This window comes from Dermochelys coriacea, chromosome 5, assembly GCF_009764565.3.
Source record: "Dermochelys coriacea isolate rDerCor1 chromosome 5, rDerCor1.pri.v4, whole genome shotgun sequence".
NCBI classification, from domain to species: Eukaryota; Metazoa; Chordata; order Testudines; family Dermochelyidae; genus Dermochelys; species Dermochelys coriacea.
In genome coordinates, this window is record NC_050072.1 from 112,873,852 (window position 1) to 112,887,893 (window position 14,042).

At 42.6% G+C, this 14,042-nt stretch overlaps 1 protein-coding gene across 3 annotated transcripts in view; it reads left to right on the forward strand.

Annotated features, from left to right (window-relative positions):
- Window positions 1-14,042, forward strand: part of ADAMTSL1 (ADAMTS like 1) — a 683,211-nt gene that overhangs the window by 402,637 nt on the left and 266,532 nt on the right. The window lies entirely within an intron of this gene.

Below are 14,042 nucleotides of genomic sequence, written 5' to 3' on the forward strand. Positions count from 1 at the left end.
CAAATACACACTGACATACACAAAATACCTTGATGCAATAGATGGCATCAGATTCAAACAGAAAAAGATGTAAAACTCTAAGGCAGGGGGCTTTAAAAGGATGGGGGTTATACTATGTAATGGGGAGTATAGAAGAGTGTAGAATGAAGACCCTACAATAACTATGACTCCAAGATGCTAGATGATGCAAAACTAAGGACAACTAACAAAGTCAAATGTACTAGCAAATTAGGGACTATCTAGTGAGAGCAAACTGTGAATTGGTGACAGAGACTATGGGGGAATGGTGCTATTGGTTTCTTTTGTGAAGACAAGGGAAGGCATGATAGCCTTTCCCTTCTGTCTCCACACTCCTGTGCAGGGGAGGTGGAATCCCACATCTTGTGCATCCTGTAGTGCAGGAGTCAGTGGTGGTTGGCACAGCTCAGACTGTCACAAAGATTTATTTGAAGGATGGTCTTGTGCCTAAAGGCCTGCACCAGTCAAAGCACTGGACTGTGACTCAGAAAGTATGAGGTCAACTCTTGGATCTGCCAGAGACTCTCGTGTATCATTTAATCTCTCTGTCTCTCAATTCCCTATCTGTAAAAATGGGGGTAACCCTTTCCTAGTTCACAGGGCTATTGTGAGACTAGATTTAGTAATGATTGTGGGGTGTATCAGTTCTGTACTGATGAGAGCAATATATGTAAATAGATAGACCAAGTAGAAGCTGAGCTAACAGTTCCAGGCCACGGTGGGACTTGCAGAGCTCCCTGGCTCAGAGGTGGGGGAGGGACATGAGACCTGAATGCCTGGAATAAAGGTGAATTGGAAGCCCTAAGAAGAAAGCCTTGGGCCTGAAGAGCCAGAGGGAACTGTAGCCTGTAAGAACTTAATAAATTAGATTAATAAATTTGGGACACGTTACTTCACATACTTTGGGCTGGCAAATGAATTACTGGGAGAATCAAGAGAACTGACAGCAGGGTGCCTGCCACAGAATACTTGAAATGAAACTGATTCAAAACAGGCTTGCATGAACCCTGAAAACACGTACTGCCCACTTTCACTCAGCTCTAGGTCAAATCCTGTAACAGTTATGCTGTTGGTTTTAGTGGAATTATTGTGGATTTACACCAGTGTAATTGAGCGCAGATTTTCTTTCTCGTCTCAAAAATGGAATCGTCGTAAGATAGTGGATTCAAAGTGCTTTCCCATTTCCACACAGTGAAAAGTGTTGGTAAGACTGGCTTCATGCCTGTGATGCTCATTGACATCAGTGGGAGAAGAAATGAGTGCTAAGCTTTGACTCTGCAAAGGTTTCAGTTCCGGAATTTGGATTTAGGGTCAATCTTGGAACTATTTGTTCTCGGGTTAGTGGAAATCAGGAATGCCACAGAGATGTGGAGTTTGGCTTCTGGCTGTAAGAGAGCTGTGGATATTTACTACATAAGTACCTCCCTCCAGTCAGTTCCTGTAGGGTGTCTGTGAAGTGCTGCTGTCTTCCACCTCTCTCCCAGCTAGTTGAAAGAAGAATGCTTCTATTGCAGTTTTAAGGAAGGGGAGGTTTAAAAATTGTGGTGGTGTTTCCTTGTGCTCCCTTATGGGTCTGTCTGTATCCACCTGTTGTTTCTTGTCTAATACTTAAATTGTTAGCTTTTTGGAGCTGCCCTTTAGTCCTGTTTTTGTACAGCGCCTGGCACAGTGAGGTCCTGGCACATGGCCGGGGTTCCTACATGCTACTGAAATGCAAATAATAATAATTAGAGCTGTTTGAAAAGCATAATATATATTTTGTAAAAAAACAAACTTTTTGTGATTTTTTTTTTCTAAAATGTTCATTTCATTGTGATGTGGGAGAAATTTAAATCGGGAGCAAAAAATAAAAATTATTTCCAGTGCAAAAAAGGTGGGAGGAGTCAAAAGTGGTAGGATTTCAGCCAAAATGAGCTTTAAATTTTAGTAGAAAATCAAAAGTTTTTTTTATCAAAATGAAAAATTTCCACCCAAAAAAAACATTGATGGAAAAATCGTGACTAGCTCAAAGCGGTTTTCCCCCAGAATCTGGGGGACAGAGCTGGATCCAGATGCACATGTTGCAGGAGAGTAAAAGCATTTTTATAAAACAAACCTGGGAAGAATTTTCTCATCGATGCTCCTTCATTATCAGTTGTTTTCATCTCCCACCAGTTGCAGGGCACAGGATCCTGATCCTGCCCATTATGCAGATGTATTTATCTGGAATGTCATGTTAGCCTCATGCAAGGTTGAAAGGCATTGACGCTGTTGGTCACATCCATTTCTTTCCAAGCCTTATTACTTGGGGGCGGGGCGGTCTTTGTCACGCTTGTTGTCACTTATTTCAGTTAATATGAGGTAGGGTCTTTGACTTTCAGCTCAGTTATTTAATATAACATAGGCTTTTATCCAATAAAATGCACCTGCACATATAGAGTTGCATGATTAATTGATCCTTTTATGCCTAAAATATAAATTGAGGGCATGATTCTCCTCCCATTTTCATCAATTTTTGACTGTTAAAGCTCCATTTACTGCAGTGCAATTGTTCCTGAATTCTTCTTTGTAAGTGAGAAGAGTTGGATCCAGCAGGTGTAGAATGAGGGTGATCAGCTTGCAAACTGCATGGCTCAAGCTAAGCTAGTCTTTCACAGATGCATCAGCAGCAATAGGTCTTCAATAACCTGAGTGATGGCCCTGAGTGATGAAGTGCTGATCCATGTTTAGGTTTGGACTTAGAGCCCCTAAACTTTTGGGTTCAAACTGGAGTTCCAGTTATAGAGAGAAACTTAGAATACAGAAAAGATTTGCTTTTTCACCTGTTTAGCTGAGGCTGAAAATTTTTTCTTCTCAGCTTAAGGGGAGAAATTTATCTGTTTTATTTAATCATTTCCTGTATTTCTACCATATTGAAACTGTTTAATCCATCAAGTAAAAATTGCTACTCTTTGCATGGCAATCTTTAGCACTGAGAAATTCGATATGGAACTCTATAACCTCTTAGTTATTAACATTATGATTTCTTCCAGTATTTTACTGGTTGCTTATAAATACATTTTTGTTACAACATAATAGTGCATTCATGGTCACGATTGTATACAGGTAGGAATTGTTCACTGTTCTCAAACATTTGCGAGAAACACAAACAAAACCATATGTTTCAAATATTTCACCAAATACCTTTTCCATTTATGTGCATGTGTTGCAGGAAGTTTGAGCCTGGTGCTGCTCCAAAATCCTATCACTTATCTTTTATGTTTTATGGCAGGTTCTTTTAAATATAAATGTGCTTTGACTTAAATTGGGGGTGGTGGGCTTCTCTGCCAGTACTAAATCCTAATCATTATCATCAAATCACAGGAGCTACAATGTTTCCAGCTTTTAAATTGACCATGCTGTAATCTGTAATCCTATTTATTTCAAATGCTAATATGCATTAATTCTACTGATTTGATGTCCAATCTCGCCAGTGCTCTACAGGCGGCGCTCCCATTAGCTTTGGTGGGAGTTCCATTTGCAGAATCACTTCACTGATATTGTGGCATATGAAAGCTGTTAAATGACAAAAGGGGTTCCTTTAGAATGTTCTCGATTCAAAAATCCTTCTGCATCATTTCAAAATCTGCCTCATGCTGTCCAGGCATTCTTCATAATTGTTAACACTAGAGATGGGCCCAAACCATAAACTTGAGTACACCCCTCCCCTGGATTCTGGAAGCACTGGAAATCTGAATCTAGCTGCAGATGTGAATATTGCAAATGGCCGTCTTTAAGCTGGCCCAAACACCAGTCCTGCCTCCCTTATCCTAAGGGTTTTTCAAATCCAGATCCAAAATGCACAGCTTGAGCCTTTCTCTAGTTTAAAACCTCTTTTCTCTTCCTCTTTATTTATTGCAAGTTTAAAACTGATATTTTTTGGCAGTTTCCGCTGATTTATTTGAGGATTGCTCGTGAATCTTTAGCTTTGTTTTTTTGTTTTTGTTTGTGTTAATAAAAAGAAGAGTATCATTTTGGAAAAGCAAAAAAGCACACAAAGAATTATGTCGGTGTCGAAAACTCCTACAAGGGGGGAAAATGCACAGCCTTGCAGGTTAAAGAGCTGAGGAGGCTCAAATGTGTGTGTGTGTGTGGTTTTTTTGTTTTTTGTTTTGTTTTGTTTTTTTAAATAAAGTCAGGTATAACTTTCAAAGCCCAAACTGGTTTCAAATTAACTTGAAAGCTTACCAAATGCTGGGGGAGGGGGAAGGGAGCGTGCCATTTTCTTTCAATGAGCTCCACATAGATACAAACAATAATGTCAAAATCATAAGAGTTGGCAGCACTGCACAGGGATCTGTGTGAACAGCGCTCACTGCAGGATTGGGGCCTTAAGTCCTTTCAGTATTATTATTTATATAATGCCATAAGTATGCCTGGCACCTTACAGAATAGAGTGAGAAATTCCCTGCCCTAAAGAGTTACAATAAAAGACGAGATCTTACAAACACTTGTCCCTGGTGCACTGCTTAATATCATGAGTAGCCCTATTCACTTAATTGGGAGTACACATGAAAGTAAGTACTATGTGGTTAGAGTGCTTGGTAGACATGGGAGACCAGCGTTCAGTTCCCTGCCCCACCATGCTTGGGCAAATCGCTTAGTCTCTTTCTGTACCTCAGTTCCCCATTTGTAAAATGGGGGAAATAAGTATTTCCCTACCTCACATGGCTGTCCTGAGAATAAATACATTCAAAAGATGCTCAGATACTGTGATATTGAGGGGCCATAAAAGTACCTAAGATAGGAAGCAAGTGTTTCCAGAAATGTAAGATATGCAGCACTATATTAAGAATGGCAGGGGAAGGAGGCTGAAGACATTAAGATGAAGTGGTAACTTTAAAGACTAATGCACTTGTTGTTAGGGTTACAAAACTAATTACTTTTAGTAACTCCACATATTTCAGTTGTCTAGAACCAGCACCATAAATGTGGGCAATACATAGCTTCTGACAAGCTGATGGCTGGAATTCCCACTATGTGATTAATTAGGTATGGGGGGTAGGGGGAAGGGAGTGATTGGGGGAAAGTAGTCAGGTGATCTGGAGACAGAGCTAAATGTGGAGCATTAAAGAAATGTCATGATCATTCTGAAGGAGACCTTGATAGAGAGCTGATGTCAGGGCATTTCATTGTGTTAGCTCACAGATTGGCCCTGAAATTGAGTTAAAAGCCTGTGTTCACCTTTTCAGTCTGACCAGAAGAAAGATGGTGGGCTATCAAAAAGGGAGGAGAGGTGTTAAGGGTATGCAAGGGAGAATGGTGCCGTGCAGTGGAAGACCAAATGGGGATAAATCAGTCATGCCTAAGTGTAGTGATGGAAATCTGCTTGTCTATTGTACCTGAGATTCCCCTCCTAAATAGAATGGAAAAGCAGTTTTGTATTTTTTGTTGCAGAATTTCCCTGTTCTGAAGTTGTGACTCGGATCTGAAGCACGCTTGATCAAGGTGTTTGGCTAAGCCACTAAGATACCACACTTTACCAGTGCAAAAACTGTGAATACAATATAACATTATTGTGAAGAGTGCAATGCAAGTTTTATGAACTATTTTAACATTCATTTATCTTTCTCTCTCCCTGTGTGTGTGAGGGGAGGTGACTTTTCGCTATCAAAGGTTCAGGAACAGTTACCGCTGGACAAGGTTGTACAATAGGCAGTACAAACAGCCACTTCACACAGTCCACCTCCCTGATGTGCCATTAACTCCATTCATTAACTATAATCCAGAGGAATTGTCCTATTTTTTTATATCAGGCTCATTGCTGGATATGCTAAGAACCTTTCAAAATGGCCAGAGCCAGCTGTGAAACAGCATTGCTGGTGACTTTGATTCATGCAGGGGATTGCTCCAACCTTGCCAATTAGATCAATTAGTCAGGTCTCAAGAAAGAGCAGAGACCATTTCTTTTCTCAAATGTCCCCAACATTTTTGAGGGTGAAGCAGACTGTAGTTCTTCTAGAACTTGGGGTACAATTGTCATATGATTTAAAGGTATACCATTAGCTTGACATCTAGTCAGTTAAATATAGATGCATTTTTGCTGTGTTCTTTAGTCTGTACCTCATGAGGGTGGGGAAGATAAATATATTAATGATTGTAAGGTGCTCAGTTGCTATTCTGATGGGGGCCATAAAAATACCTAAACTAGACGGTCTCAATCCAATCCCCAGACTTCCTCATTGCAGGTTACTGGTACTAGATAAGTTCTTGGAGGACAGATCTATTCATGGGTATTAGCCAGGATGGACAGGGATGGTGTCTCTAGACTCTCGTTGCCAAAAGCTGGAAATGGGCAATAGGGGATGGATCACTTGATGATTGATTCTGTTCATTCCCTCTGGGGCACCTGGCATTGACCACTGTCGGAAGACAGGATACTGGGCTAGATGAACCTTTGGTCTGACCCAGTATGGTTGCTCTTATGTTCATATGTACTATTTGGCAGTCTTTTTGGCAGTTATTCTCAGCATAAAGGCCAAGGAACAAGTGGATCTGGAGACTGAACTATCCTTTCATCCCTGGAGGTCATCCTTACAGGTAAAAGCAAGGAAACCTGCACAGTGCAGAGTAACGCTGTGCTTGCTCAGTGGAAAGACATTTCTTTCTGTATGGGGTGCTTGCACAAAGACTATGCATCACTTAAGCCTCAAGAAAGGGTTTATGTAGAAGTTAAGAGCAGTATCAGCCTTGCGCATGGGGTGAACTTGCAGGAGATTGTGGTCCCCACAGCTGTCAATCTGACATCTTTCCTAGCCGTTAAATTCTCTCTCTCTCTCTCTCTCACACACACACACACACACACACACACACACTCTCTCTCTCTCTCTCTCTCTCTCTCACATCCTGTCTGAAGCTTCTTTATAAGTGTAAGCAGATTCAGGATGAGCTCTACCCTGACATCTGGTGGCCAGTCATGGTGGGTTATGGAAAAGAACTTCAGGGACTGATCTCATTTGCATAGGCACACCCACCCCGCCTAATTGGTCACTTTGGCTGCTGTAGGAGCCCCAGTTTCTCTGTCATTGGGGCAGGAATAAACTGTTATTATCCTGATTATGTGAATCAAGGACAGTGGAACTGTACTTGGTCTTTTATTATGATGGCGGGACTCACCATCAACTTAGCAGCACTCGCTAGGCTAGGGTTCCAAAACCCAGTGAATTGAGAGAGAGGCTAGGGACAGGTATTAATATCTGGTGGTATGGGTCCTGATGAGGGCCCTACATGCCAATTGCATCATCTCTCTTCATGGTGGAATATCAGAGTTAGTTTTGATTCTACTAGGAGTCTAGTTACAGGCTGCTGAGCTGAATTTACTTTGGGCTAATGATGTACCAGCCCTCAGGCTCCCCTACTACAAGCTGAAATCACTGAGTGTTGTGTTAAGTAGTGGTGGGTCCTGAAGATAAATTGTGGAGCAGTTCGTGGGATGGCTGGCGGAGTGAAGCGGCTGGCAGAGCAGAGCAATTCATGGGGCGGCTGGTGGAGCAGAGTGGAGTTGAGCCCCATGGAGAGGTTGGGCAGTTGGCTTTGGACCACATAAGGTGCCCCTTAAACTCCCCCCCCCATTTCCACCCATGTTAGGAGGTAAAACTCCGTAGATAAACTTTCGAACTCTGGGGCTGCATTGACCAGGGACAGAGACTTTTGGATTGTTGGACTTTGGGGACTTTGGGTGACTTTTGGGTTGCTGTGAACCAAAGGGAAAGGACACAGCCCAATTTGCTTGGGGTGGGTTTTGGCTCATGGGTTGTGTTATGAATCCTGCTGGAAGTGTTTCCCCAATATAATGCCACATTGTTTCTCTCTGTTGCTAAAAGGCTTTTGCTATGCTCACACTCTGTGCTTGCAAGAGGGGAAGCATTGCCTCTTAAGAGGCGCCCAGCAGGGATGGTGTATATTTGTCCCAGGTCACTGGGTGGGGGCTCGAGCCAGTTTTGCATTGTGTTATTGGAATGGAACCCCTAGATACTGAACCTGGCCCTTGTTGCTGCCAACTCTGATGGGCAGAAGGGTTACGTAAGTATTGGCTCCCTCCCACTTTCCATGGTTATGTGAGCATCCAACATCCCAGAAATCAATCCAGAATAATAAGAGGCAATCTAAGAATAACTGCTAACTGAAAAATAAAATGAAATAAAAAATATTGGTTGCTGCAGATCTGATGGCGGAAAAAAGGAGGTTCAGCTCCAGGAAGAGACAGGCGGCTTCTGAGTGAAAACTGTAACATACTCTCCCCAGGGAGATCAACTCCACAGTTTAGTTCACTCTTTCCTGCTATAAAGCATATTGATGTTACTAACTTTCTCCTTCCTGGGCTAATGTTTTTTAAATTAAGCATTGTTGAAATCTGTACAGCTTGGAATGATGCTTCAGACAGTCCTGACACCCTCCTTCATTTCTGCTCTCCTTTCACATAATCTGCCATTGCTGTGCAGTGCTGCTAACCAGCACCACTGCTTACAAACATGTGCAGACTGCTTTAATTTAAACACCTGAAAGGGGGGAAGAAAGGAGTGTAGTTAATGGTCAACGTGGATACCAGAAGTGGTCATTTTCAGGGCTTGTGAGTGGATGCCCTTCACTTGTGACTTGGAGACCAACCCTGCTTCCACTAGTGTTAATGAGAGTTTTGTTTTTGAGTGATATGGATTCAGGATTGGACTAAAATGTCTATGAAACTTAATGTTTTTGCAGTGCAAGATTTGCATGGACCTTTACTTTGGATTTGATTCATGTGAGTTTCCACTCCCTGGGGTTCACTTTTAGTTCTTGGTTCAAATGCATTCAAACTCTCAGAACTGTGACATTTCACCTGGCTTCATGTCAAAACTTGGGTTTTACATGACTTTCTCTTGGAACCAAAAATGGACCTAAGTTCCTGAACCTGAGCTGAGTTTTAAATGTGCAACAAAATCCAAAGTCATGTGAGTTTTGCACCATTTTCTGTTGCATTATGAAAGTCTTGGACAGCTCTGCTATTGTTTTAAATATCAATCTTGAACAAAAAAGAGCTCTCTTCAGACAAATCACATTTTTTAGGCATCTGAGGATAGCAGGCAACACCATTTGGCCACTACCAGTGTATTTCTTCTGCCATGATTTTGCGTGCAAAATTCCCGTTGACTTCAATGAGAGTTCCATGCACAGAATAATGGTGGGACAATAAATTGTGCATGTGTAGGCTCCAGTTTTACTAGCGTTAGAGGATGTTATTTGCCTTTTGAGAGTCTACTTTAAAAAAAAATGCAACAATTCACCTTTTCCAAAGCTGAACAAGGCATTTCAAGGGTCAGTAAATCTGGGATGGGCATGTGTAGCATCAGTAGCTGCTTTTCCACATTAACTGTTTGCTACCAAACAAGTGAATATAGTATTGTGTTTTGGCTTCAGTCAGAAATATGAACTGGAATTTTAAAGGGCGTGCCCATCTCTAATTGGTACATCCTCTACCATTCAGGTAGTCAGGAATTGAGCAGTTTGATTTTGAAAAATAAAAGCAGAATTTTGTGCATGTCTGGAAGCATCCTACTGAGATCACTTCATATACTCTACTGCAAGCCAGTATATTAATGATGACAATGTTTCCTGGTATATGAGTGCACAAAAATTAACTCACTAAAAAGAGGCTGCTTTTGAAAATAATCCTATTTTCGACATCTCAGACTCAAGGAATATTTCCAACACATCTCTGACCAACATATTAACCCACAGAGACCTTCCTGCCAACACTACAAAAAGAAGGATTCTGGGTGGACTCCTCCTGAAGGTCGAAACAGCAGCCTGGATTTCTACATAGACTGCTTCCGCCGACGTGCACAAGCTGAAATTGTGGAAAAGCAGCATTGCTTACCCCATAACCTCAGCCATGCAGAACACAGTGCCATCCACAGCCTCAGAAACAACTCTGACATCATAATCAAAAAGGCTGACAAAGGAGGTGCTGTCGTCATCATGAATAGGTCGGAGTATGAACAAGAGGCTACTAGGCAGCTCTCCAACACCACTTTCTACAAGCCATTACCCTCTGATCCCACTGAGAGTTACCAAAAGAAACTACAGCATTTGCTCAAGAAACTCCCTGAAAAAGCAGAAGAACAAATCCGCACAGACACACCCCTGGAGCCCCGACCTGGGGTATTCTATCTGCTACCCAAGATCCATAAACCTGGAAATCCTGGACGCCCCATCATCTCAGGCATTGGCACCCTGACAGCAGGATTGTCTGGCTATGGAGACTCCCTCCTCAGGCCCTTCGTTACCAGCACTCCCAGCTATCTTCGAGACACCACTGACTTCCTGAGGAAACTACAGTCCATTGGTGATCTTCCTAAAAACACCATCCTAGCCACTATGGATGTAGAAGCCCTCTACACCAACATTCCACACAAAGATGGACTACGAGCCGTCAGGAACAGTATCCCTGATACTGTCACGGCTAACCTGGTGGCTGAACTTTGTGACTTTGTCCTGACCCATAACTATTTCACATTTGGTGACAATGTATACCTTCAAATCAGCGGCACTGCGATGGGTACCCGCATGGCCCCACAGTATGCCAACATTTTTATGGCTGACTTAGAACAACGCTTCCTCAGCTCTCGTCCCCTAATGCCCCTACTCTACTTGCGCTACATTGATGACATCTTCATCATCTGGACCCATGGAAAAGAAGCTCTTGAGGAATTCCACCATGATTTCAACAATTTCCATCCCACCATCAACCTCAGCCTGGACCAGTCCACACACAAGATCCACTTCCTGGACACTACGGTGCTAATAAGCGATGGTCACATAAACACCACCCTATATCGGAAACCTACTGACCGCTATTCCTACCTACATGCCTCTAGCTTTCATCCAGATCATACCACACAATCCATTGTCTACAGCCAAGCTCTACGATATAACCGCATTTGCTCCAACCCCTCAGACAGAGACAAACACCTACAAGATCTCTATCATGCATTCCTACAACTACAATACCCACCTGCTGAAGTGAAGAAACAGATTGACAGAGCCAGAAGAGTACCCAGAAGTCACCTACTACAGGACAGGCCCAACAAAGAAAACAACAGAACGCCACTAGCCATCACCTTCAGCCCCCAACTAAAACCTCTCCAACGCATCATCAAGGATCTACAACCTATCCTGAAGGACGAGCCATCACTCTCACAGATCTTGGGAGACAGACCAGTCCTTGCTTACAGACAGCCCCCCAATCTGAAGCAAATACTCACCAGCAACCACACAACAGAACCACTAACCCAGGAACCTATCCTTGCAACAAAGCCTGTTGCCTACTCTGTCCACATATCTATTCAGGGGATACCATCATAGGGCCTAATCACATCAGCCACACTATCAGAGGCTCGTTCACCTGCGCATCTACCAATGTGATATATGCCATCATGTGCCAGCAATGCCCCTCTGCCATGTACATTGGCCAAACTGGACAGTCTCTACGTAAAAGAATGAATGGACACAAATCAGACGTCAAGAATTATAACATTCAAAAACCAGTTGGAGAACACTTCAATCTCTCTGGTCACTCGATCACAGACCTAAGAGTGGCTATACTTCAACAAAAAAGCTTCAAAAACAGACTCCAACGAGAGACTGCTGAATTGGAATTAATTTGCAAACTGGATACAATTAACTTAGGCTTGAATAGAGACTGGGAATGGATGAGTCATTACACAAAGTAAAACTATTTCCCCATGGTATTTCTCCCTCCCACCCCACCCCCCACTGTTCCTCTGATATTCTTGTTAACTGCTGGAATTAGCCTACCTTGCTTGTCACCATGAAAGGTTTTCCTCTTTTCCCCCCCTGCTACTGGTGATGGCTTATCTTAAGTGATCACTCTCCTTACAGTGTGTATGATAAACCCATTGTTTCATGTTCTCTGTGTGTGTGTATATAAATCTCTCCTCTGTTTTTTCCACCAAATGCATCCGATGAAGTGAGCTGTAGCTCACGAAAGCTTATGCTCTAATACTAAGGTGCCACAAGTACTCCTTTTCTTTTTGCGAATACAGACTAACACGGCTGCTACTCTGAAACCTTTGAAAATACTATAATTATACACCAAAAATGTGTTAAAACAATATTATTAAGATTCCAAAGTCAAGCACTCAAAAAATTAGGAAATTCCAAAATTGACGGTTGCACAAACAACCTTAATTCGGCCATCTTGTGCCTATGCATTATACCACATTATGATAGCAATCATGTAATTAAAGATAGTATCACAATGCATACATCGCAGGGATCCGAATTAAGGTTGTGGAAGCCATCTAGATTCTGGCATTTCCTTACTTTTGAGTACTTGATTTTGCAACCTTTTTGTACTTTTGTCATATGTTTTTAAACTTGTGTATTTTCTTTCTTTTTCCTTTAAAAAAAAAAACACCCCAAACTGAAAAAAAACAGAAATTCCATATATTGATACCCACATGGCTCATCAGCAGGACTAGAACCTTTCAGTTTTGTTCTTTCTCCCTCAAGGTTTACTGCATTTGCACTTTCCCCATCCATGTCCCATCCCTGGGTCCCCATCCCAGTCCTATTCTCTTACCCTAGCCAGCCCCAGTCCCTCATTCCTTGCCCAAATCCTAGTTTCACCCCTCTGGACTCCTCATTTCAGTACCAGTCTCTTGCCCCAGCTAATCTTCTCCACAAACCTTTCAGCTCCCAGTACCAGTCTCTTCACCCAGCCAGTCTCCCCCTGCATCCTGGCTGTGCATCAGATCTATCTCTCCTTCCCACCCCCTCACGCACACATGCACACATCCCTCTAGTTCTCAGTCCCAGTCTTCTTACTATTGACTGTATTCTCCCTCCACAACACCTCCTCCTATCTTAGCTTCCCCACTTTTCTTCACATTTCCCTTCCTGACTTCCAGTCCCTGTCAATTTGCCAAGTCACTTCCAGTCTCTTCCCCATCTCCTGCTAGTCCCAGTATCCTCCCCCGGGGGCTCCTTATGCCAGTCCCGCTCCCCGCTGGTCCAGCTCTTGTCCTGCTCGCAGGAGCGTCATTGAGAGCACTGGAGAGGCCCTCTTGCAGCATGGAGGAGAAAATTGCCTCACTTGAATGCAAAGAGGACAAGAGCTGGACCAGCTGTGGGGAGGCTGGGAGCCAATAGATAGTTGGGAAGTCATGTGTGACCTGTGATTGATTTTTTTTTTTTTTTTAAAAAAAAGCTTATAAGATGGCAGACTTTCATAAGGACAGCAAGAGGCCCATCACAGACACAAAGGCCACCCATGTAGCAAACTTCAGGCCCTTGCTCCAAACCAGAAGATGCTAGAGCTATTGAAAGAAAAGGTTCCCAGAAGTTTTTAACATGGGCAAAACAATTTATTTTCCCTTAGTCTTGTTCTCAGCAATGGCTGATTCATTCTGGCTGAAATTCTCCAGAAAGCTACAGCATGAGGCAGACCCCTGGCAGGGGAAATTTCTGCCTAAACAGTTAAAGTTTGGCAAGGTTTCATAAGCCACTGAAAACAAGGTATTATGACGGGAAGTGGCAACCTTTCTAATAGGCGGTGATACTATGCTCTAACCGGTACCTATAATAGGCCTCACAGACGTCAGTGAGAAACTGGTCAATATAGCTCTGAACTGGTAGTTACCTAACTCATCTGTTGAAGGAGCTAAGCAAGCACATCCCTCACTCAGTATCTGGGGCCCTTTTGAATGTGGATAATTGAAATTGCTTTTCTTTAGGTGATGAGAATGTTTTTCTTAATTCTTTGTTTTACAGACCAGCATCTTTACCAGCTGACTTAGTTACCACAACATTGCAGCCACCATCCATGTAAAGCAGGAAATCCTGAAACCAGTTAAAAATAGATATGAGAATGACAAGAGGTGATGGGGGAGCGGGGGGAGATATGATCCTTTGTGACAAAATGGCATAAAAAGATTTTCACAGTCCATGTTCCCTTAAGGGATACAGGAGGACCTTATTTAAGTAGAATTTATTTTTCTCTGGCA